General features: G+C 42.1%; 2 non-coding genes across 2 annotated transcripts; both read left to right on the top strand.

The window, feature by feature from the left end:
• The first annotated feature begins 6,460 nt into the window (after positions 1 to 6,460).
• LOC149157302 (5.8S ribosomal RNA) lies at positions 6,461 to 6,614 on the top strand. The gene has a single exon (XR_016262050.1). It is a non-coding gene; the product is annotated as a 5.8S ribosomal RNA (ribosomal RNA).
• Positions 6,615 to 6,861: 247 nt separating this feature from the next.
• On the top strand, positions 6,862 to 10,213 carry LOC149157301 (25S ribosomal RNA). The gene has a single exon (XR_016262115.1). It is a non-coding gene; the product is annotated as a 25S ribosomal RNA (ribosomal RNA).
• The last annotated feature ends 13,457 nt before the right edge of the window (positions 10,214 to 23,670 follow it).

Raw genomic sequence — 23,670 nt, 5'->3', positions numbered from 1 at the left:
TTATTAAATTTGATAAATAAAGACTATTATTAATTAATTCAACCAGGTTGCTCGTTGCCAATATGCATCTTGATGTTGCTCTTTTAGCCTTCATTAGCTGAGATTGCCATTTAGTAAATAGAATTTCTTTATGCGATTCCTGGATTTGTGGTAGATTAGCAACTTTTCTCTCTTTAGATTCTTTCATCTACTCTTTCCAATACCAGTCTTGCATCTACTGATTTGTTAACCATGGATGATGAAATTTCACACAGAGGAAGAATCAGTGAGATATTATGACATAGTAGGTTCAACTACCTAGAAAATTCCCTAGTAATTTGTAGAGCCTCAGATCTGAATTCTCCCACTTGGGGATATTCTTTGAATCATTCTATATATATTGTCAGTTGAGTGATTTGTTCTTCCTTTGATTTACTCAGCTGTTCATTTAATAACTGCAACTTACTCAATTCTTGGAATAACTCTTGTTGCTTATGAATTGTTTGCTCATCAATCCTTTTCTTTTCTTTGAGCAATTGCTCATTCAACCGGTCATTTAGCTGCTTCTAGACTGCTAATTGTTGTTCCAGTTATTCTATCTTCTGTTGTTTCTCCTGTGCCTATGCTTCTAGAAAATTGATTGCTTGGTCTTTTTCTTTTAGTAAATTACTGACCTCCGATGCTTTATCCATTGTGGCTGCTATGTATGCTTCAGCATACTGAGAAAGTTTGGTGAGATCTTCAGAAGGATTAACTTCCTCTCTCCATACCACATTCATCATCTCCATTTGTGAAGTCAAAAGAGGAGAGTGATCAATTTTCCTCTTTTTCCTTTGTCTTTTGATTACAACCCTATGCTTAGGGCTGTAGAAGACATCTAATGGTGGTATCTCTTCTATGTGTAAAACAATCTCATCGAAGGGATTTTCAGGGATTATTTCTAAGTCCTTATGGATCATGGGTGGGCCTGTTGTTCCTTCAGTCAGAACTATGTTGATTACTAATTTCTGAGTAGTGGTCACCTCAGGTGTTTTGAATCCTTGAATTCTCTCAGTATTACTAATGATGGAATCAAATTGATGACATTCCTTGATTAGTTTAGGATCAAAATAAATGTTTAAATCAATGGCTTCACTACTTGTTTCTTGTCTCTGCTCATGCTCTGACAAATTTTCATTTTCATGAACCTTCTCCACTTCAGCAGTATTATCGGCAGCTTTCTGTTTACCTTGACTCTGTGGCTGAATTGTTGGGGTTGTAGCTAATAAATCCAAAGGCATAGTTTGCAATCTTTGAGCTTTGAGCCTATTGATTCTAGTCCCTCTTCTCCATATTTGATACTAGCCAATCCTTTAACCTCATAAAATATTTTAGCTAAAGAAAACAAATCATCAAAGTCATCTTCTTCATGATCAAATCTGGGAAGTTTAGCTTGAGAAGTAACATTGTAGGCAACCTTCCTTCGGTCATATTGCGTATTTGGGATGTGTTGAAGCCCCGAAAATTGGGTCGACAACAAGGGGGATACCCGCCCAGTCCGGACCTTGGTTGGCAGATCCTTATCCGTTTGGTATAGCGGGTCCAACTAGGGATAATGGGACCAGTTTCCCAATCTAAGGGTGTGTGTGTGTGTGCAGAGTTGGATGATTCTAATCTAAGCTACTTTAATCTAATTCTATGCTATTGTAATCTAATGAAAACAACACATCTAATCTATGCTAACCCGGGATGTATTTCTTCTATTATGCGATCTAAAGAGATTTCAAATAATAACTGGTAATAAAGATCATTCAGCTATCATAAGAATGGAAATCAATTAAGATGAACCACTTTGCATAAAAAGTTAGGCAAAACAGTTGTGAACAGCATATCGCATAATAAGTTATTCATATATCAAACATAAATAAATGGCTCCACCGTACAAAAGTGTCAAATGGTAACTCAAACATTCATGCAATAACATATAAACAACTAAAAACTGTATATCACTTTAAGAATATAAGGAGAAATGGCCAAGAGATAAAAGTACCATTTATGACTGGTCCTACTCATAAGCTTCAAGCAACAATGATTTATCTCTCCTTGCTCTAATATCTACCAAGAGTATAGAAGTGCAACATCAGTAGCAGATATCAAATGCAAACATTAATAAACCTTGATCCATTCATTCATTAAAACCTCCTCTGAGGGTGCAAAAGTGCATGTTCTGAGGACAAGTTTTTGACAAAGTTCTGGACCCTTCTCTAAATGCCTGAGAAGGGTTTAAATACTGCTAACTAAATAACTTAATTACATAAATTTCGGATACAGTTTAAATGACCGCCCTTTATCTAAGCAAACTTATTTCTAAAAATTGAATCTAATTCCTAACTATTTCTGCATTTTCTCCTTAATGTTGCGAGCATGCAACATTTTCCTAGGAAGAGTCGGCTGGTTCTTTTCTGCTTTTGCTTGGGCTACACAAATAGAAATGGCAAGCGCTGGCACCACTTTTTAGTAAACTAGAAGATATTTTTGGGAATCATCCTCTGGCTGGGCGAATTTACTGCATATATACTTGGTAACAACCCAAATTTCTCTCAAATTGCTTCTGCTTTTGCTATCTTGGTTTCTGGACACGTGGATGACTAAGCAAATTAGGGACTTTGCTTTCTGAACAATTTTCTTAGCAATGCGCGATTAGCGCTCTGGTGCATTTTCCGCCTTTAGCGCTTTTTCCTTTACCGGGCATAAGCTTCATAATTTTGTAAACATGCTACTTTTGTGAGATTTTGACCTTGAGTGTTGGATCGCCTATTGATATCAGCATCTGTTCAGTAATACTCTGAAATCTGCATTTTTGTTGCATGCGGTATCCGTTTATGATGACATCTCTTCTCTGTTCTCCGAGCATTGACGCTTTCCCTTTTTCCTTAGATGTTTCCTGCAAATTGCTTCATGTTGTTTCCTATTTTTCATTCCTGCAGTTCACGCAAAGGAAAAGAGTAATGATAATAAATTTTGACACGAAAGCTCTAAGCTCTACGCATGTATAAAATCATGACACCCATAGTGAACTGACTCTTCAAAAAACACAAAACTGTCCTTCATGAATACTTTGCCGTACATTCATTAATTTCCTTTAAGGCGCGCGCCCAATTTTTGGTTTAGGGACAACTTTTCTTGAATGTTGAGATGAGGAAAATTTGCGATGGGTGACTTCTGCGACTCGCATCGCAGCATTGCGGATCGCATTATTAAGATGTGTCATCGCAGATTTTTCTGATCAGTTTATCACAGAATCGCGTTATCGCGTTGTCGCAAGATCGTAGCATCGCGCTTATCGCAAGATCGTAGCATTGCGCTTATCACAAGATCGCAGATCGCAGATCATAGCATCGCACTTATCGCAAGATCACAGATCGCAGATCGTAAGATCGCAGCAATTTGTTAAGTTATTGTGTGTTGTTTATGCGATATGCGATGTTGCGCTATGCGATGTTGCATATCGGCCATCAGAGATTTCTTAAGATCTTCATTTATGGGTGCTTCTTAATGTATGCGATGCGATGAATTTCGCGTCGCTTCTTCACAGTTTTTTATTGTGCTCATAAAGAAATGTTTTAATCTTCTCCGTGCAATGTATTTTTAAGGAGTATAATACAAAAAAATTTATAAAATTTTTTGAATTTTTTACTAAGGGTCCCCACTTGTTTAGTGTTATTGCTAATACTAAAGAATGAGGGGGGTTGTTGGTGGCCACAACAGGATGGTTGCAAGATTTAGCATCTGAATCTTCTCTGCCTATTTCTCTACATGTTTATAATCATGTAAGGTAAAAATACCACACCAAAGGGGGAATACAGGCCACAATGTTTCTTGGAATCCCTTAGGGTTTTTGACATTCCTTCAACTGTTATCTGATATGCTAACTCTCGGGCTAACAGTTTATCGGGAACATATAGAGGAAGAACATGAGGTTTGGTAAGACTGCCAAAAAGCCTTACATAAGTAAATTTCTCCTCTCCGAACCAGCTACCCTCTACTGTTAGGTCAATTTTTGCTTCCTGAGATATCTTAGGGGTAGGCTTATTGAATACAGAATAGTATATAGGTAGGACAAATCCATTGCAAATTTTGTACAAGTGATTCTTATAGTGGGCCTTCCACAACTGTTTGTGATAGATATGAATAGGATTAGGATCTTGGGAAGTCCACTTCCATCTGAGTATGGGGTATTCATAATTAAAACAAATGATGTCAAGGATATATGCACTATAGTAAAAAGGAGGAATGGTCTGGGAAGTTGCATACGTTTTCCTTCTGAATTCTAGTATCTCAGTGGCTATTCTATCAGATAGAATATTTGCCCAATCCATAACATAACCATGAATCACAACTTCCATTAACGGGACCATATCTATAGTAAATCTTGCAAAATCATGTTGTCCCCATAGTCTACACATCATAGCACCAGCATAGCAATAAGGAGAGGCTAATGAATCAACAAAATACTTACCTGATGACTTGTGCTTATGTTTATTCGGGAAATGCCTCCATTGTCTAATCGGGTCTGATTCCAAGTCAATTTCTTTTGCAAATGCTTCCAGAAATGCTTTGTTATAGCGCTTCTTGGGTAGAGGTAGATGGTACATTTGCTTGAGATCTTCAAGTTTAAATGACCCAAATATTCTTCCATCAACCATGGAAAATGTTCGGTCTACAGTTGGGATTTTCTCGACGACCCATCTAACCACATTAGTGTATGGCAAAATTTTGGCCCGCAATGCTATCTTGTGAAGGTATGAACAGGCCAGTTCTTTGAGAGTTCCTTCTAATTTGCTGGTGGAATTAGCTATTGCTTCCTCTTCCAATTCTTCAGGTTCTTTTGCTTCTATCAAATTGTAGATACTTTCCCAGCTTGCATTTCCTATACCGAGGCATATTGTATCTGATATTATTCCCTACTTGCTCAACTCTGGTTCTTTAACTATAGGAGGTGCCTGGGCTTCTTATATTTCTTCTCCATCTGTTCTAGATTCATGAATTCAAAGAAAATTTGCACAGACAATTACAAACCGTAACACAGGGGTATTGCCGCTGAAAGCCAATACGAAAATGAATGAAATTAATGCAATTGACATATGATAAGTCGGATGCAATTAAGAACCACCATGAGTGAAATCCTTGAAGTATTTACTCTTAACTATGAAATTAATAACCATTCAAGCCGCCAATCATAATGAATAAATACCATAAATACCCGTCGCATCGATCATATATGAATGATTATCTCAAGCTTGTCTTTGGATTTCCCCGATCAGTGATCGACGATAAATCGCAAATCGCAATCGGGAGTTTCAAAAGGGTAAGGCTTCATCACTTGAGACAAATATCTCCGATTGCGATAAAGTGATATTATAATAAGGCGGGGTATGTTTTTATTAAATTGGTTTGATTCATTAATTTTAAAAGACTTATGCATGCAAACCATTTTTGCAGATGATTTATTATTGAGATGAGCACCTTATTTATTAATCACAATTAGGGGTTTGAATTGTGCTTTAGTTCTTTGTGATATGATACCTCTGATTGCTAATTGTGATTACCTTTATCAGATCGAAGGATTTGATGAGGACCTATTTATGTGTATCTCTTTGTCATTGCGATACGCAATCTCCAATCGCTTTATTGCAATATATAATTATTTACGATGTTTTCCAAAGGAACACTTTATACTTTATTCAAAAGGTTTTACAAAATGAATCAATTACATTGAGCCTTTTGATAAAGGTTTTTTCTTATAATGAGGTGAATACTAGGCTTATTTATCAAATCACAAATCTCACTAAGTTTATTTAAAAAGCGACCCATTTCTTATTAAAAATTTTGTGTAAAAGTTTTTAAAAATGGTGGGTTGTTGTATAGCACAACAAACCCTTAGATTTATGGAGAAAAGGTGGGATTGTTGTGGATTGGCATTCAAGAAGGATGAAATGCAGTGTGAGCTCCTGGGTTGGCCACCCTAGTCCTTCTTGATCATCATCCCCTTCAATCCCCTGCTTTCTATGAAGGCATGGGGCTTGGGAGGCTTGTGCTTTGTTTGAGCCTCCCCTTGTGAGCCGGTAGCCATGTTTGATCTCTATTTCTTTCACCTTGTTTTCTTCCCTTCTTCCTTTCGGTCCCTAGCTTTATGGAGAAAAGGGGGAATTGTTGTGGACTGGTGTTCAGGAGGTATTAAAAGTAGTGTGAGCTCTCGGGGTGGCCACCCTAGTCCTTCTCGATTGTTGTTCCATGCATTTCCACCCTTTTTGTGAGGGTGTGGGGCTTGGGGAGATTGTTCTTTGTTTGAGCCTCCTCTTGTGAGGGGGGTAGACACCTTTGTTTCTCTTTCTTTCATGCATTTTTCTTCCTTTCCTCCTTTTGGCCCTTAGCCTTACATTTGTTGTGGGGGGTGCCCCTATTTAGTGTTGTGGTAGATTTTTCGGTAATACGTGGAAACGACTCTCGGCAACAGATATCTCGGCTCTTGTTATGATGAAGAATGTAGTGAAATGTGATACTTAGTGTGAATTGTAGAATCCCGTGAATCATCGAGTTTTTGAACACAATTTGTGCCCAAGGCCTTGGTCGAGGGCATGTCTGTTTGGGCGTCACATCTCATTCCAATGTGCTCCCTGCAATATGTTAGGGGGCAGCAGAGCTGGTTGTCCATGCCTAGTGCGGTGCAGTTGGTTGATATACCTCAAGCAATGTTTCATGGCATGTGTCAGCAAGCGGTGATCTTGTCCACTTGGATGGGTAGTCAACGTTAGCTGATGTAGGCTCTGTGTGGCATCGCTCGAACTTGATTTTCTCTCTCTTGTCCTCCCATCAGGTAGGGCAGATTTAGCTCAAACTTTGCGACCTCAGCTCAAGTGAGAATACTCACTGAGTTTAAGCATATAGTTAAGCGGAGGAAAAGAAACTTACAAGGATTCCCTTAGTAGCAACGAGCGAACCGGGAAGAGACCAACATGAAAATCATGTGGCAATGTCACCTGAATTGTAGTCTGTAGAAGTGTCCTCATTAGTGTACTTGGGCCAAGTCCCTTGGAAGGGGGAACCTGAGAGGGTGAGAGCCCCATTGGGCGGAGACCCTGCCACATCACGAGGCGTTGTCAGCGAGTTAGGTTGTTTGGGAATGCAACCTTAATTGGGTGGTAAATTTCGTCCAAGGCTAAATACGGTAGAGAGACCGATAGTGAACAAGTACCGCGAGGGAAAGATGAAAAGGACTTTGAAAAGAGAGTTAAAGAGTGCTTGAAATTGTTGGGAGGGAAGCAGATGGAGGTTGTTGATGCATCTCGGTTAGATGTGGAATGGCTCAAGCTAGTCCTCCACTCGACTTGAGGTGCAAACCAACACAGGTTGCTGCATCATCACAAATGCTAGTGGATTACTGCCTGTCAGTTTGCCGTTGTGGTGGTTGAGGAACAAAGCGTGTGCCCTTGTGGTAGGCTGTGTACACCTGCGTGCTCGTGGTGTTGGTTGGTGGGCTTTCCATTCGATCTGTCTTGAAACATGGACCCGGTTTGGAAACCTGTGAGGCGCATGGAAGCTGACGGGCGAATTCCCCTCTCTGTAGGGTGCATCATCGACCGACCTTGAGCTTATCCAAAGGGTTCGAGTGCGAGCACACCTGTTGGGACCTGAAAGATGGTGAACTATGCCTGAGTAGGGTGAAGCCAAAGGAAAATTTGGTGCAGGCTCGTAGTGATATTGACATGCAAATCATTCATCTAACTTGGGTATAGGGGCGAAAGATTAATCAAACCATTTAGTAGCTGGTTTCCTCCGAAGTTTCCCTCAGGATAGCTGGAGCTCATGTGAAAATTTTATCGGGTAAAGCAAATGATTAGAGGCATTGGGGGCATAACGCCTTGGACCTATTCTCAAACTTTAAACAGGTAAGAGGGTGTGGTTGCTCCATTGAGCCGTGTCGTGGAATTGAGAGCTCCAAGTGGGCCATTTTTGGTAAGCAGAACTGGCAATGTAGGATGAAATGAAAGTCAGGTTACGATGCTGAATTGCACACTAACCTAGATCCCACAAAGGGGGTTGGTTGATTAAGAAAGCAGGATGGTGGTCATGGAAGTCAAAATTCGCTAAGGAGTGTGTAACAACTCATCTGCCGAATCAACTAGCCCCGAAAATCGATGGTGCTAAAGTGTGCAACCTATACTCAATCGTCGAAGAAATTTCTTGGCTTCGATTAGTAGGAGGACGTGGGGGTCATTGAGAAACATCAAGCGTGAGCTTGGGTGGATTGGCCCTCGGTGTAGATCTTGGTGTTAGTAGAAAATATTCAAATGAGAACTTTGAAGACTGAAGTGGGGAAGGTTCCATGTGAACAGCACTTGGACATGGGTTAGTCGATCCTAAGAGATGGGGAAGCCTTGTATCAGGGGTGCACTTTGCATGAGCATTGAAAGGGAATCAGGTTAATATTCCCAAACCGGGACATGGCGGCGGGCAGCAACGTTAGGAAATCCAGAGACGTCGTCTGGGGCCCTAGGAAGAGTTATCTTTTCTTTTTAACAACTTTCCCACCCTGGAATCAGTTCACCCACAGATAGGGTCCAACAGCTGGAAGCGCACCACATATCTTGTGGTCTCCAATGCACCCTCGATGGTGCTTGAAAATTTGGAGGACCGAGTACCGTTCATGCTCGATCGTACTCATAACCGCATCAGGTCTCTAAGGTGAACAACCTTTGGTCAATAAAACAATGTAGGTAGGGAAGATGGAAAAATAGATCCGTAACTTCAGGAAAAGGATTATCTCTCATGGCTGGGCCTAGGGGTATGCACCCTCAACTCGTGGGTTGTTGGTAGTTGGCAGTCGCGTGCCGATTTGGCTATGGGCATAGAATGCCCCCTGCTGGGGGCTTTTCCCTAGGCGGCGAATAGTTGACTCAGAACTGGTACAAACAAGGGGAATCCAACTATTTAATTAAAACAAAACATTGTGATGGTCCCTACAGATGCTGATGCAATGTGATTTCTTCCCAGTGCTTTGAATGTCAAAGTGAAGAAATTCAACCAAGCATGGGTAAACGACGAGAGTAACTATGACTCTCTTAAGGTAGCCAAATGCCTCGTCATCTAATTAGTGACATGCATGAATGGATTAATGAGATTCCCACTATCCCTATCTAGTGTCTAGCGAAACCATAGCTAAGGGAATGGCCTTGGTAGAATCAGTGGGGAAAGAAGACTCTGTTGAGCTTAACTCTAGTCCGAATTTGTGAAATGAGTTGAGAGGTGTAGAATAAGTGGGAGCCATTTTTGGTGCAAGTGAAATACCACTACTTTTAATGTTAATTTACTCATTTTGTGGGGCAGAGGCAGGGAACTTCCCCTGTTTTTGGCCTTAAGGCACATTTCGGTGGGTCGATCCAGGTGGAAGACATTGTCAGGTGAGGAGTTTGGCTGGGGCGACACATTTGTTAAAAGATAACGCAGGTGTCATAAGATGAGCTCAATGAGAAAAGAAATCTCGTGTGGAACAAAAGGGTAAAAGCTCATTTGATTTTGATTTTCAATATGAATACAAACCGTGAAAGCATGGCCTATTGATCCTTTAGATTTTCAGAATTTGAAGCTAAAGGTGTCAGAAAAGTTACCACAGGGATAACTAGCTTGTGGTAGCCAAGTGTTCATAGCGACATTTCCTTTTTATCCTTTGATGTCAGCTCTTCCTATCACTGTGAAGTATAATTCACCAAGTGTTGGATTGTTCACCCACCAATAGGGAACGTGAGTTGGGTTTAGACCATCGTGAGATAGGTTAGTTTTACACTACTGATGAACTGCACCGCAATAGTAATTAAACTTAGTACGAGAGGAACCGTTGATTCACACAATTGGTCATCGCGCTTGGTTGAAAAGCCAGTGGTGCGAAGCTACAGTTTGTCGGATTATGACTGAATGCCTCTAAGTCAGAGTCCACGCTATAAGTGGTGCATGTCACTCTTTGACTATATCTCTACCTGCAGTAGGTACGTCGCTTTTTCGCCCCCAGGGGCTCATGTCATTTGCAAACCTTGACCATGAAGCATCTCGGTCGGGGTAGCTTTGAAGTTCAATTCCAAACGGTCGTTGAGAAGAATCCTTTGCAGATGACTTAAATATACGAAGGGGTATTGTAAGTGGCAGAGTGGCCTTGCTACCACAATCCACTGAGATTAAGCCCTTGGTCACCTTGATTCAGAGCTTCCCTCTTGTCACAAACAAATCTAGACAACCCTCCTGATCTCGTGCCTTTGCCTCTTCCTCCAAACAACAATTTTTTATTGCTTGGGGGCTAGAAATTTGGGGTTTCCATGCTGCGATAGAAAAGGCACGGAAGCCCGGGAAAATTGGGGTTCCCATGTCGTGCCTAGGCACCCAAAATTTTTGGTTTCCATGTCATGCCCAAAATCTGGGGTTTCCATCCGGTGCCTAAAATTTGGGGCTTCCACGTCATGCTCAAAATTTGGGGTTTCCAAGTCGTACCCTAGTGCCCAAACATGGGAAAACCTATGTTTTCCATGTTGCGCCATGACCGAAACCAGAGGTGCCCAAACCTGGGGAAACTTGGGGTTTCCATGTCGTGCCCTGACGCCCAAGCCTGGGAAACTTAGGGTTTCCATGTCGCGCCAAGATCGAAATCGGCGGTGCCCAAGCCTAGGGAAACTTAGGGTTTCCATGGCGCCTGAGCCTAGGAGACTTGGGGTTTCCATGTCACGCCACGGCCGAAACCGCAGGTTTCCACATTTTATAGCACGATGGAAATGTGGGGTTTTCAACAATGTCCCAACGCAACTCTACAAATATGTCATGATGAAGAGGGCATCCAAAAAAAGCACCATTTGATGTTGAAGCAATATCACGATGAAGTCATGAAGGGCCACCAAATCAGAGTATGGGAACAAGCAAGTACAACTAAGCATCCACGTGATAAGTATTATGAAGGATAGACAAGATAACAAAGGAGTAGCTAGATGAAAAAAAGGGCCAGATATATATCAAGAAGGCCACTTTCCATGAAGGGAGAAATGACATGACAAACCAAGAGGGAAAGTGATCGATGGTCGGTACCCTACCAAGAAGAAGTTCAAGCGAAGACTTCATGACATCGAAGGAAAAAAGGAGATCAAGCAGCTAAAGTACCCATGAAGAAGACGGTGTTGATGAATGGACAAGTCCCTAGCTAAGAGGGAGTTCTAACAAGTTCCCAACTACAAAGGAGCTTGGGCAAGTTCCTTGTAAGAGGAAACTTAGGCATGTCTTCCTCAATCAAGGGGAAGAGATAGACACAACATTCTTGTCTTCACTTGGTAAGAAAGAATGGGAGGATTGCGTAATCATCTGGCATCTGATGCTCTTTGAGGATGTATAGGGCATCCAAGACAAGAGTAGGCAAGATAAGAGATATTCTTTGAGGGCTAGAAACCTAAGACAAGAATTCTCCTAGAAGGTCATACTCAGGGAACACCTGGGTGGGTATGTACCTTGAGAGACAATGACTAAGGTGTTGATAAGCCATTAGCCTCACCAACATTGTGCTTTGATCTTATGAGAGATAAAGTTGTTAGTGAAGGCCTTGCTATGAAAAATGTTGGCTACTATGATGCTATAACAGATTGGTTGCCAATCCAATTTCTCTTATGTGAATTATTTAAGATTGAAAAATAGCTAAACACCTTGTAATGATTCATGAATACCTCCCTAGTTAAGAGCAGGTGTTGAAGAAAGTGTAAATGGTTTCGGTCTTCATAAATGTACTTTTGATATTTGTATTTATTCAAGAAACAAAATATATATATATATATATTATATTTATTATTAATTTTCTTGCTCGTTGAAATAGGCCTAACACATGTTAAAGTGTTATGGGTGAGTTGAAGAGTCAAAATAAAATGTTGAAGACCTTAAGGGCATGTTACACCACATATATTTATGTATTAGAGTCAAAGATATTCCTACCCTTGTGCCTTCGTTCGGGTCATGCGCCCATTCAAACCCCAAGTTTCATTCGGGTGGGCCAGGTTGTGCTGTGTCGTGCCATGTGTGGGTGCTTGGGCACAGGTGGCCATGCCGAAAATGCTAAGTCATGACCGCCCATGTGTCTTATGTACGTTTGTGTTGCCCATATGTTTGATGCTCCCTCGTGCCTTTGTTTGGGTTGTGCACCCATGGAGACCCCAAATTTCATTCGGACAGCTCAAGTCGGCTCGCCCAGGGTGGGTCGGGTCGTGCCGTGCTGTGCCATGTGTGGTTTCTCGGTGACATGTGGCCGTGCCAAAAATTTTAAGTCATCACCACCCATGTGTCTTCTGTACGTTCGTGTAGCCCATTTTCTTAACGCTCCCTCATGCCTTCATTCAAGTCAGGCACCCATGGAAACTCCAAATTTCGTTCGGACCTTGCACCCATGCAAACCCCAAATTCCATTCGGGCGGGTCGGGTCGTGTCGTGTGTGGTTGCCCGTGCAAACGCATTCGGCGAGTCAGGCTGGGTCATGCTGTGCCCTGTGTGGGTGCTCAGGAACATGTGGCCATGCAAAAAATGCTAACATGTGATCATCTGTGTACCTTCTGCACATTCATGCGACCCATTTTCCTGACGCTCCCTTGTGCATTCGTTCGGGTCGTGCACCCATGGAAACCCCAAATTTCAATCGGGCGGGTTGGGTCATGCTGTGCGTGGGTACTCAAGCACATGTGTTACTAACAAAAATGTTATGTCATGATCCCCCATGTGCCTTCTACACGTTCATGTGACTCGTTTGCCCGACGCTCCCTTTTGCCTTCGTTTGGGTTGTGCACCCATGGAAACCCCAAATTTCATTCGGGTTATGCACCCATGGAAACCCCAAATTTTGCTTGGGTTGGGTCATGTCGTGTCGTGTGTGGGTGCCCATACAAACGAGTTTGGGAGGGTCGAGTCAGCTTGCCAGGGCCGATTGGTTCATGTCGTGTCGTGTGTGGGTGCCTGGGCACACGTGGCCGTGCCAAAAATGCTAAGTCATGACCATCCATGTGTCTTTTGCACATTTGTGTGGCCCATTTTCCCGATGCTCCCTCATGCCTTCGTTCAAGTCATGCACCCACGGAAACCCCAAATTTTTTTCAGGTCATGCACCCATGGAAACCCTAAATTTTGTTTAGGCGGGACGGGACTTGTTTTGTGTGGGTGCCCATGCAAACACGTTGGGGCAAGTCGGGTTGGGTCGGCTCGTGTCATGTCATGTGAGGGCACCCAAGGCACATGTGGCCATATCAAAAATGCTAAGTTGTGACCATAGGTGGGCTTTGTGCATGTTCGTGCAACCCATTTTCCTGACTCTCCCTTGTGCCTTCATTTTGGTTATGTGTTGGAGCCCATGTAAACTCATTTGGGCAGGTCATTTTCTGTGTAAACTCGTTCGGGAAAGTCGTTTTCCCATGTAAACTCATTTGGGCGGGTCATTTTCCCGTGTAAACTTGTTCGGGCACGTTGTTTTTCGTGTAAACTCGTTCGGGCATGTTGTTTTTCGTGTAAACTCGTTCGGGCGAGTCATTTGAGGGCACCTGTGTAAACACGTTCGGGTGAGCCGTTTGCCATTTAAAATCGTTCCAGCAGGTTGTTTGACGGCACTCGTGTAAATTCATTAAGGAGGGTCGTTTTCCATTTAAAATCATTCGAGTGCGTCATTTGAGGGTCGTTTACCATGTAAACTCGTTTGGGTTGGTCGTTTTCGATGTAAACACATTTGGGTGGGTCGTTATAGGGCACCCATTTAAACTCATTCGGGAAGGTTATTTGCCATGTAAACTTGTTCGGGCGGGTCATTTGAGGGCGACCATGTAAACTCGTTCGGGCGGGTAATTTGAGGGCGGCTGTGTATACTCGTCTGGGTGGGTCGTTTGAGGGTGCTTGTGTAAACACGTTCAGGCAGGTCATTTGAGGGTAGCCATGTAAACTCATTCGGGCGGGTCATTTGAGGGCGGCCATGTAAACACGTTGGGGAAAGTCATTTTCCATGTAAACTCGTTCAGGCAGGTCTGTTACACAGTAATTTGTCACTGTCTTCACTCCAGTCTTCCTATTGTGTCATGTGTCCAAGTCATACATGCTCATATTAGAAAAATGCTCTCTGATGTTGCCAAATGACCCACTTTTCCTAAGTTATCTACCTCATCGCGTTTGTTGGCTAAATAAACGCACTGAAGGGTGCTCCTAAATAGTCCAGAAGCACTGCCATCGCAGAAGTACACCTGATTCCCATGATGGTCCAATTTTATGTGCCAGTGCGAGGTTGCTTGTGATCTTCAGCGATGACCTGACTAGCTATGTTATTCAATAGCGATGTCAGCGCAGAAGATCAGTTATGTACCCGCGATGATCCAGATTGGGTGAATTTGTTCCAACAATCGGCCTTCTAGATGACTCCAGACCTGGTTGTTGGCATAGTTTGTATCACCATCCTTTCTCTGGCATGGCTATTCTGTCATTTGTGCTACCTTCCTTAGAGATAGGCTCACTCTTCCACCTTTCATGGAGATTCCTTCTCTTATTTAGCCTCTCACCATTTCTATGCACTACTAGTTTTTTGGATAGTTTTTGGAATGGTTGCTGACAGTTGGCTAGTGGAGCAGTGTTGTTAGTGTTTGTGAGTTTGCTAGATAGTTGGTGTGAGTGTGATAAGTGTGGGATTGTTGATAGCTTGTGGAAGGTTGTGAAGTGCCCTTTAATCTTGTGTAAAACTTGTGAGTGAGAGAGACTTGTGTGTTGGGAGAGCCATCTTCAAAGAGTGAATACTTGAGGAACATGCTGGCTGGACCCCTCTGACAAGGCTTGTGACGTCAAGACTTTGGTTGTAAGCTTACTCTTATTTCATTATTAATACAATCAATGATGTTTTCCTATTTCTTGTATGTAATGTACTTGATAGCTCATGACTTCTTGACTTTGTGAGTAAATAGATCATTGTTGTTCCAGATACGTGCTTTGTTGTATTTTCTTTGCATTGTTTCAGGTTGATTACTCATTAGGAAGCGGAAGCTGGAGTAGCGCAATGGAACTCCATCAACCACTGGTTGAGGTAGGCCTCCAACTATGAATATTTAAAGAAAGCTATTGTTGATCTGTCTTTGTTTGTGACTAGACCCACTCTAGGGCTAGAGGGGTTGCCTCTGTCCGCAGAGGGAACACTTTCCCGCATCACAAATTGGCGACTTCGTTGGGGAGCTTTGGCCTTTGTTCTTTCCTTGTTTACTCTTGTCTTGATTTTTTGATTTGGTCTCTTTGACGTTTTTGGGATTAGTTACCAGTCTTTTGAGTTTCCTGGCCTGATCTGGGAAATGCCCTTATTTGATTGAAGATTTACTGTTTTGATTTGGGAGCTTTTGCTTCGGCTGTTATTGTTTTGACCATCATCGCGGCTTTAAATTTAACAGTCACGTTGTCATCGCATCCACCCTTTTGTGATATCCTGTTCATCATGTGATTACGCCTAACAGTCGCGACGGTTCTGTAAATCAGACCATCGCGGAAAAGTCGTGTACTTCCGCACTGACATCGCTCTGTTGCTGCGACTTGTTCTTTATCAGCGCTTGTTGCTTGTGTGTTACCCGCGCTGATTGCTATATAATTGATTTTCTCAATTCTGCCTCCTGAGTCCATCAGCCTTGTTGGTCCCTTACTGTTCTCACTTGTTTGATAACTTGTTTTTCACTGTTTATGTTTGAGGCACTTTCTTATGAGCTTTGTTGAATGAATCTTGCTTTTTTGCTTATGTGACCTAGCTCATTGTTTCAAGGCTCTTGGATCAATTTTGCTTGGTTGCTTGATTGCTCAAGGTTCGTTTGCAGCTTCTTGTCGGTTTGATTGAGCCTTCCCCTTTGCTTGTTTTTGGTTGATTGTTTGGTGACTGTTATTGAACCAATCTCTGACATTCATTCGATTTCTCTTCACTACTTGAACATAGATCACAATTGTTTGGATCAACCATTTTTCCACACTTGCTTGTTGCTTATTTGTTTCTTCTAGATTTAAAAGACATCAAAATCAAAAGAATTACATTCATTTAGTATACGAAAGTGAAAGTGAATTTGCATTTCAAGTTTACATATTGGAAAGTGAATGTGTGAATCTCTCATTAGTAGTATCCGTGCACTTTAGGAATTGATGTCTTCTTACATTGAGTGACTGCTTTTGTTGTCTTGGTTTTCGTGGTTTGGGAATGATCTCTCTACCCTCCCGTAGGTAGGTGTTCATCGAAGAAAGAGGATATTTCATTCATTCTAGCTGCATCCTAGGATTTGTTATATACATACGGTAAGGCCTGAAAAATGAAACATAATCCAAGATCAACTATAAAATGAACTAAATAAATCTAACAACACATTGGAACATAACACACACTATTTAGAGGTCTAGGCTAGAGATGTGCTCTGGCGTCATTAAACCTAGCCACTTTTGTTTCCACTCAAGGTTGGGTGATTCCTCCTTCGGTGACTCAATAGTGGTCTAGCACAGAATTGTACTCCCATGTACCATCGAGTATATGCTGGGAGACCCCACTAGGTTATCATCCTTTATCCATAGGAATCCATGTCTGCCAACTTACAAGCCATAACGCACCGAACATAGCATTTGTGAAGATTGACTGCCATATGGAAAGTCCTTGGTTTTCTTATGACTGCCAAGGTGTATATGCAGTTTTATGGATTTGTCTGGTAAACCCTTTGCCTAGTTCTCCAGAGTAGTCACTTTGTTCCTTTTCAGACTCCCTAAAAGAAAAGGTCCATCTGAGAACTTGTCACTTCAGGCTCATTAAATATTTGAAGGTGACTAGAGTCATCTTTTTGTCCTTTTCTTGACTCTTTAAAGATGAAAAGGTCAAGTTTTATTCCTGCGTCATAAAATTTACTGCCCACAAAATATTCCTGGTAATATTTCAAGTTCTTGGTTGTAAGAAGAGTGTTTTTTCAGGCTCGTTCCTTATGGCAACATTCCTCAAGTCTACCGGCCAAGGTCTTTCCCCAGATGGGAATCCTAGTCCATTTCCACCTTTTGGGAATGCCAATGCTTCGTATATGGCAACATTGTCCTTGCCTGGGTTAACCATTGGTTTACCCATTTGGTTGTTTTCAACCTTGGTGGTCCCAAGTGTCATGACTCTTGTTCCATCGTCTTCTTAATCTGAACAACAACATGTTGATTCTAAGGTTGAGCCTATGCCTTCTTCCCTTATTTCTTCCTCCTCCTTTCCTCCTTCACCTGGTAAAAGTTTCACATCTAGTAACCAAGAGGCTAAGAAGAAGAAGAAGAAGAAGAAATCTAATAAATGCGAGGCCACTTGTGTAGCCACTACTCCAAGTACATCTCAGGTCGAAACACCTTCTGCTCCTCCGCGGAAGGTTAAGTTTCCTTGTAAATTGTGCAAGGGTGACCATCTTCTTCGTGATTGTCCTGGCATACCTATGATCTTAGAAGTATGGTCTCGCGATCCAGCTCATACCTCATCATCCTCTAAAGCTCATGACGATGCTACCTTATGAACTGGCAGTGGTAAGAAGAAAGGGAAGATTCGATTCCCCTATAGGCTATGTGAAGGCAACCATCCCCTTCACCTTTGTCCACTCATGGATAAAGCTTCTACCGTTTTGGAAAGTCTTACAGCTTCTTCACCCCAACTTCCCGTTCGTTATCAGAGGCTCTCCTCAAACCCTCTCCTGATTGACAAAGAGATTGACTTAGATTCTTCTCTTGTCTATCCTCCTCCTTCCGAGCCTGGCTGTGCTAAACCTGTTCCAGACCACCAATTAGTCGGGGAGAGTGTCAAATTAGGTTCACCACCTGTTTATCACTCTGTTTCGGAAGAGTGTCATGCTCATGTTCTTCTCATCTCATTAGATTCTCCAAAATCTGAAAATTACCCTCCTATCCCCGCTGATCACGAGAGTCCTTCTTTGGTTCCTGTAGAGCAAGGGGGAAATCATACGGTTCCCCCACTAAGTAGTTTGGTTGTTTCCTTCAACTGCATTCATTTGACTACATTCCACCTTTCAACCCATGTGCCTTTCCAGATTATAGTACATGCCTATGATAAGGCAATACCTGGCACTATCTTGGATGAGGGTGCGTTTGTCAGTCTTATGCCTTCCACTACTTGGCAAGCTTTGGGCTCCCCATAGCTTGTGCCAGTCATGCAGAATCTGTTGGCGTTTGACAGAGGAACCAATCAACCTTTAGGGATCCTCCCGAAGCTTCCTATTACTTTGGGGGATAAAAACGTCTATATAGATTTCATGGTTGTACAAGGTGATTTAGATTTCATTCTTCTCCTTGTCCGTGACTATGTTTATGCCATGGGGGCCCTCGTTTCTTCACTTTTCCATGTGGTTTTTTTTCCACATGACGGAAGAGTGGTGACCATAGATCAATTGTCGTTCTTTAGTACCTCGGTTCCTCTTGCACAACTGTCATCCCCTCTCACTTCTTGCTCGCAAGTAGCACCTTCCTTGCCACAGGTCAATTATGTGGCTACCTGTTCCATCTCTGCATCTACTGCTGATCATGCAAATGGTCTCGTACATCATGTACTAGGGGCATTGCAACCCAATCTATCATTGGTGCATCATGACATGTATTCCTCCCAGAGTGCATTTCTTCCATCCCGTGAAGACCTCTTGGGAGCCATGTTCTTGTGTGGCCCATGAACGAGGGTATGAGGATAGTTTGTTCCTATGTCAACCTCATTAAAAAATGAAAAAGGGATCATGGAGCACAGTTCCTTGTCTTGTGTCAAGCTTGTTAAAAAAATGAAACAAGGAGTCTTGAGGAAAGTTGTTGATCTTGTGTCAACCTCGTTAAAAAATGAAACAAGGGTTATGAGGATAGTTCTTTTATTGTGTCAACCTCATTTAAAAACAAAAAAATGAAACAACTCCAATTTCCAAATTGAGTCTTTGATTAAGATCTCATAAAATCCAAGTTGAGTCTTTCCAAGCTCTCGAATGTGAACCTTCATTCCATCCACCTCGTTGAATGCAATGAAGCTTGGGGGGCATGTACCTCGATTTGCGTCATTATGCTGGGGGCATGCAAACTTATAAAAATCATAGTTTTTAATTTCAAGCTTGTGTAAACATGAAACTGAATCCAACTTGATTTACATCTCGTGATTGACGTTTATCCACTAAATTTGGCTAGATGAGCCTTGGTTGTTTCATTCCATCGCCACCATCTCTTTGGCTAATCATATGCTTTCACTTGGTTGTTTTTCCTTTCCTGAGGAACTACAACAATGAGTGGTTTTATTAGCCAGCCTCTTGACCATTACATGTTTTGAGTAGTTCCACCATTGCCGGAACCAGTTGCTACCCTTTATACCACTCATTCCTCCAGGACAAGTCTCCTTTAAGCTCTTTTCTGACTCGTAAAAGATGAAAATATTGCCAAGTATTTTTCCCTTTTTGACTCATTAAAGAGAATAAAAATGGAGGTATGATTTAAGCTCTTTTCCGACCGTTTAAAGACGAAAATATTGCCGAGTTTTTCCTCTTGACTCGTTAAAGGAAATAAGAGGTGGTCGCCTTTAAGCTCTTTTCCAACCGTGAAAAAATGAAAATATTGTCGGCCCTTTGTCATTTCAAGCTCGTTATCGGTTACAAAACGATGAGATTCTGACTGCTTTTCTACTTTTTCGGGTCAGAGTCACTAGTTTTGAAAAGTACTCCTCGATCGTAATGGTTGGGCAGTTCTTTGAGTATCGTTTTATACTTTTTTGGGCTCGAGAGACATAAATTTATAAAAAAGGACCCCCCCCCCAAGAGTTTTCTTTTCCGTGTCTTTTTCAACTCTCTAAACATGAAAAGGACTCCAATTTTATCTATGTCAGACTCGCTAAACCCTGAAGACATTGGACTCATCACCATGACGAGACTCAAGCTTCCCCTTCCTAGGGCTCGTTAAAATATTACTAGGTTGGACTCAACAGCAGGTTTATCATTGATTGTCTATGGTAGCTAGTCACTCTTGAACATCGACACTTTTGCTTCTTGTCGGGTTGGGACATCCATACATAGTCATTTGGCCTTCCATGGGTATGAGTTGTCATTTAGCCTCATTCCATCTGATTCATGCTGTCTCCATCGAGCTTCTGATCCCTTGGTATCTGAATGCTACCACCCTCCAGAGTCATGTTGCCAACATGTTCAAGAGTATAATCCTTCTGCAGTTTACACGCTTTCCCTCTCCTCCGATACTCTGTTTCGCCATCTACCACTTGTTCCTTTTCTTGTGTCGTTGCTAGGGGAAACATTATGGCCCTCCTGCGACAGGTCGTCTCCTGTCGACATCAACTCATTGTCCAAGAGATTGATCTAGAGATCCCCTTTGGTACCTTAGAGCTTGCATGCCTCAATGGCAAGTTCTTTGCACCTGATGGTCGACTTTCATCATTGGTCATTGATTGGGTGATTCCACGAGTGTTTGACTTTAGATCCTTTTTCACACTTTTTGGATTGTGCTAGCTAGTACCTTGAGAACCATTGGAATTATTGGTGGTTTCTCTCGTGCTTGTTAATGGTTTTCATCATTGACAGGTAATCAAGCGATTTTCTATCATGTTCGACTTCAGCACATCTATTCACATGTTAGGATTTGTACTATGATCGGATGGGTTCAAGACCTCGAACTCAGATCACATATGTTCTGGTTGTGTGGAATGGTTTATGATTACATGACTCATTGATGGATGGCTACAACCATACCTGAGTCTTCATGGATGGTTGCGACCATACCTTTATCATCATCACGATCTCATTAGCTGGATGGCTACGTCCATACCACAGACCTATTTCGTATGTTTTTTGGATGGCTGCGCCCATGCCTAGACTACATGTACTTAATTATCAAAGATATCGGTTGTACTTGCGTGCAGGTTCTTCCAGTTGGTGTTCCAGCTCAATCTGTTTCATAAAGCATTTCACCCCTCCCTCTCTCTTGGGCTTCATACTTTAGGGGGCATCTGTTACACAGTAATTTGTCACTATCTTCACTCCAGTCTTCCTATTGTGTCATGTGTCCAAGTCATACATGCTCATATTAGACAAATGCTCTCTGATGTTGCCAAATGACCCACTTTTCCTAAGTTATCTACCTCATCGCATCTGTTGGCTAAATAAACACACTGAAGGGCACTCCTAAACAGTCCAGAAGTGCTGCCATCACAGAATTACACCTGATTCCCATGATGGTCTGATTTTATGTGCTAGCGTGAGCTTGCTCGTGATCTTCAGCGATGAACTGACTAGCTATGTTATTCAATAGCGATGTCAGCGTAGAAGATCAGTTATGTACCCAGGATGATCCAGATTGGGTGAATTTTCTCCAACAGTCGGCCTTCCAGATGACTCCAGACCTGGTTGTTGGCATAGTTTGTATCGCACTCCTTTCTCTGGCATGGTTGTTCCATCATTTGTGCTACCTTCCTTAGAGATAAGCTCACTCTTCCACCTTTCATGGAGATTCCTTCTCTTATTTAACCTCTCACCATTGCTAGGCACTGCTAGCTTTTTGGATAGTTTTTGGAATGGTTGCTGATAGTTGGCTAGTGGAGCAATTTTGTTAGTGTTTGTGAGTTTTCTAGATAGCTGGTGTGAGTGTGACAAGTGTGGGATTGTTGATAGCTTGTGGAAGGTTGTGAAGTTCCCTTTAATCTTGTGTAAAACTTGTGAGTGAGAAAGACTTGTGTGTTGGGAGAGCCATCTTCAAAGAGTGAATGCTTGAGGAACATACTGGCTGGAACCCTCTGAGAAGGCTTGTGACGTCAAAACTTTGGTCGTAAGCTTACTCTTATTTCACTATTAATACAATCAATGATGTTTTCATATGTCTTGTATGTAATGTACTTGATAGCTCATGACTTATTGACTTTGTGAGTAAATAGATCATTGTAGTTCCCGATACGTGCTTTGTTATATTTTCTATGCATTGTTTTAGGTTGATTACTCATTAGGAAGCGGAAGCTGGACCAGCACAACGGAACTCCAATGACCACCGGTTGAGGTAGGCCTCCAACTATGACTATTTAAGGAAACCTATTGTTGATCTATCCTTGTTGTGACTAGACCCACTCTAGCGCTAGAGGGGTTGCCTCTGTCTGCAGAGGGAACACTTTCCTGCATCACAGGGTCGTTTGCGATGTAAAATCATTTGGGAAGGTCATTTGAGGGTGCCTACAGTAAACTCGTTCGGTCATGTCGTTCAGTGTGAGGGCGCACCTGGGCACACAAGCCTGTATAAAAAATGCTAAGTTGTGACCCGGGGTGGGATTTGTGCACATTCTTGTAGATTGCTTGCTCGACTCTCCCTTGTGCCTTCGTTTCAGTAGTGTGGGCACCAATGTAAACTCGTTCGGGTGGGTTGTTTGAGGGCATCCGTGTAAACTCGTTCGAGCGGGTCATTTGAGGGTGTTCGTGTAAACTCGTTCGGGTGGGTTTGTGATGCAGGAAAGTGTTCCCTTTGTAGACAGAGGCAACCCCTCTAGCCCTGGAGTGGATCTAGTCACAACAAGGACAAAACAACAATTGATTCCCTTAAATAGTCATCGTTGGATGCCTACCTCAAACCGGTGGTTGATGAAGTTCCATTACACTGCTCCAGCTTCCGTTTCCTTCTCCTCAATGAGAAATCAACCTGAAACACTACAAAGAAACAATAGAGCACGTAACCAAGAAAGAAAAAAATCTATTTACTCATAAATTCAAGAAGTCATGAACTACCAAGTAAATTACATACAAGACATAGGAAATCATCATTGATTGTATTAATAATGAATCAAGAGTAAATTTTACAACCAAGACTTAATGTCGCAAGCCTTTTCAGAGGGTCCAACCAGTGTGTTTCTTCAAGCATTCACTCTCAAATATGGGTCTCCCAAATAGCAATATATCTCTCTCTCATTCACAAGCTTTACACAAGGTTAAGGGCAGCCCACACCCTTCTTGCAAACTACAAAGCAATCCCACACTTGTCACACTCACGCCAACTATCTATCAAACTTAGAAGCAGCAACAGCACTGTAAAACCAAAAGAACTAAACTAAGGAACTAGCAAATCATAGCAATGGTGAGTGATTTTATAGGAGGAGGAGCCTCCATGAAATAAGGGAGAGGGAGCTTATCCTCAAGGGAGGTTGCACAAGAGGTAGAACCACCATCCCAGAGGCGGAAAGGCGACCCAAACTGACCCAAAAACTAGCTCTAGAAACATCGAAAAGGCTGATTGTTTGAACTAATTAACCAAATATGGATCGTCACGGGCCATGAACTGGGGACTAGCGTCGACGTCGTAACAACACAGTGCATGATAGAAAATCATCACAGATTTTGAAGGTTTACTAGTGACGATGCAAAAAATTAGTCAAAATGGGTCAATTCTCAGGATTTAGAGAGAATTGCTTGACGATTACGATCAAGGAGTACTTTTTGTCATTAGTGACTTGGATTTGAAAGAGTAGAAAATTGATCGAAGACACATCGTTTCATAACCAATAACGAACCCGAAACGACAAAAGCTCAACAATCTTTTCCTATATATATGGTCGAAAAAGAGCTCAAAGTGGATTGCCTCTTATTTCTTTTAACGAGTCAAAAAGGAAAAACTCAGCAATCGTTTCATATTTTGCGAGTG

This window comes from Pinus tabuliformis, chromosome 5_2 (genome assembly GCF_031772625.1).
Source record: "Pinus tabuliformis cultivar Carrire ecotype Pingquan chromosome 5_2, CPIR1, whole genome shotgun sequence".
NCBI classification, from domain to species: domain Eukaryota; kingdom Viridiplantae; phylum Streptophyta; class Pinopsida; order Pinales; family Pinaceae; genus Pinus; species Pinus tabuliformis.
Note: the sequence above shows the minus strand (reverse complement) of the source record. Positions and strands in the feature narration are given on the sequence as shown.